The sequence below is a fragment of the Triticum urartu genome, chromosome 3, assembly GCF_003073215.2.
Source record: "Triticum urartu cultivar G1812 chromosome 3, Tu2.1, whole genome shotgun sequence".
In the NCBI taxonomy this organism is placed as follows: domain Eukaryota; kingdom Viridiplantae; phylum Streptophyta; class Magnoliopsida; order Poales; family Poaceae; genus Triticum; species Triticum urartu.
This window is the reverse complement of record NC_053024.1, coordinates 87,748,975-87,751,920: the sequence shown is the minus strand read 5'-3', so window position 1 is coordinate 87,751,920 and position 2,946 is coordinate 87,748,975.

Genomic DNA, 2,946 nt, shown 5'->3' with positions numbered 1-2,946 from the left:
GTTACAAAAGGGAAACAGAGAGTTTATATTGCAATCTCGGTGGGACCGATTTGCTCTTTCGGTGAGACCGAAAAGTTACGAAAGGGAAATAGAGATTTTGCAATCCCATCTCGGTGAGACCGAGATCCCTATCGGTAGAACCGAATTGCTAGGGTTTGGCAGTGGCTTATGACAAGTGAAACTCGGTGGCGCCGGATAGAAAGAATCGGTAGGACCGAGTTTGGCTTAGGGTTTAGGTCATATGTGGATATGGGAAAGTAGTTGAGGGTTTTGGAGCATATCACTAAGCACATGAAGCAAGAGGCTCATTGAGCAACACCTCATCCCTCCTTGATAGTATTGGCTTTTCCTAAAGACTCAATGTGATCTTGGATCACTAAAATATAAAATGAAGAGTCTTGAGCTTTTGAGCTTGAGCCAATCCTTTGTCCTTAGCATTTTGAGGGTTCCACTTTCACATCCATGCCATGCCAATCATTGAGCTTTCCTGAAATAGTCATCTTGGAATAGCATTAGCTCAATGAGCTATATGTTGTTATGAATTACCAAAACCACCTAGGGATAGTTGCACTTTCAATCTCCCCCTTTTTGGTAATTGATGACAACATATAGATCAAAGCTTCGACAAATGATAATAAGCATGAAATATATCGTCGCTTTGAGAAGTATGTGACAAGTAAGAGCTCCCCCTAAATTTGTGCATATTTAAAATTTGCTTTGGACTGCAAATGCACAAAGAGTTAGAGTCATGGGTTACTCTTCCATGTCACATACATCTTGGTGGAGCGCTTAAAATGATAAGAATGAAATACATGCACTCATCACCAAGAATAGTGAATGATCACATAAGATAGATAAGATGATAATATTGTTGGAAATATGCCCTAGAGGCAATAATAAATTGGTTATTATTATATTTCCTTGTTCATGATAATCGTTTATTATCCATGCTAGAATTGTATTGATAGGAAACTCAGATACATGTGTGGATACATAGACAACACCATGTCCCTAGTAAGCCTCTAGTTGACTAGCTCGTTGATCAATAGATGGTTATGGTTTCCTGACCATGGACATTGGATGTCGTTGATAACGGGATCACATCATTAGGAGAATGATGTGATGGACAAGACCCAATCCTAAGCCTAGCACAAAGATCGTGTAGTTCGTTCGCTAAAGCTTTTCTAATGTCAAGTATCATTTCCTTAGACCATGAGATTGTGCAACTCCCGGATACCGTAGGAATGCTTTGGGTGTACCAAACGTCACAACGTAACTGGGTGACTATAAAGGTGCACTACAGGTATCTCCGAAAGTGTCTGTTGGGTTAGCACGAATCGAGGCTAGGATTTGTCACTCCGTGTAAGCGGAGAGGTATCTCTGGGCCCACTCGGTAGGACATCATCATAATGTGCACAATGTGATCAAGGAGTTGATCACGGGATGATGTGTTACGGAACGAGTAAAGAGACTTGCCGGTAACGAGATTGAACAAGGTATAGGGATACCGACGATCGAATCTCGGGCAAGTACAATACCGCTAGACAAAGGGAATTGTATACGGGATTGATTAAGTCCTTGACATCGTGGTTCATCCGATGAGATCATCGTGGAACATGTGGGAGCCAACATGGGTATCCAGATCCCGCTGTTGGTTATTGACCGGAGAGTCATCTCGGTCATGTCTGCATGTCTCCCGAACCCGTAGGGTCTACACACTTAAGGTTCGGTGACGCTAGGGTTATAGAGATATTAGTATGCGGTAACCCGAAAGTTGTTCGGAGTCCCGGATGAGATCCCGGACGTCACGAGGAGTTCCGGAATGGTCCGGAGGTAAAGAATTATATATATGAAGTGCTATTTCGGCCATCGGGACAAGTTTCGGGGTCACCGGTATTGTACCGGGACCACCGGAAGGGTCCCGGGGGTCCACCGGGTGGGGCCACCTGCCCCGGGGGGCCACATGGGCTGTAGGGGGTGCGCCTTGGCCTACATGGGCCAAGGGCACCAGCCCCAAGAGGCCCATGCGCCAAGAGAAGAGGAAAAGGGGAGAGTCCTAAAAGGGGAAGGCACCTCCGAGGTGCCTTGGGGAGGATGGACTCCTCCCCCCCTTGGCCGCACCCTTCCTTGGAGGAAGGGGCAAGGGCTGCGCCTCCCCCCTCTCCCTTGGCCCTATATATAGTGGGGAAAAGGAGGAGCAACCATACCTAAGTCCTGGCGCCTCCCTCTCCCTCCCGTGACACATCTCCCTCCTCCCGCAGCGCTTAGCGAAGCCCTGTTGGAATCCCGCTACTTCCACCACCACGCCGTCGTGCTGTTGGATCTCCATCAACCTCTCCTCCCCCCTTGCTGGATCAAGAAGGAGGAGACGTCGCTGCTCCGTACATGTGTTGAACGCGGAGGTGCCGTCCGTTCGGCGCTAGGATCATCGGTGATTTGGATCACGACGAGTACGACTCCATCAACCCCGTTCTCTTGAACGCTTCCACGCGCGATCTACAAGGGTATGTAGATCCACTCCTCCCTCGTTGCTAGATGACTCCATAGATAGATCTTGGTGACACGTAGGAAAATTTTGAATTTATGCTACGTTTCCCAACAAATATTAAGCAAACATTAAGTGTAGCTTATGATCAAACACATGATCATCAATGTCTCACGAGCAATGACATAGTATCTCACACAAAAGCAAACAAAGTTCGAAAAACCACCAAATAAAACAAGAGAGAATAAAAGCAACACTCTCTCTCGAAGCCTATGATCTATATATTTTCTCCCCCTTTGGCAACAAGTTACCAAAAAGTTCCTAGAAAATGCATAGTGCTAAGTCGACACTCAGGCTTGATCTTCAGGTGGTGGTGGAGTCCGGAGCACTCCAAGGACGAAGCCTTCTGTAGACGTGGTCGGAGTCGAGGCTGAAGTGGACGCTAGAGCTGGTGGAACTGA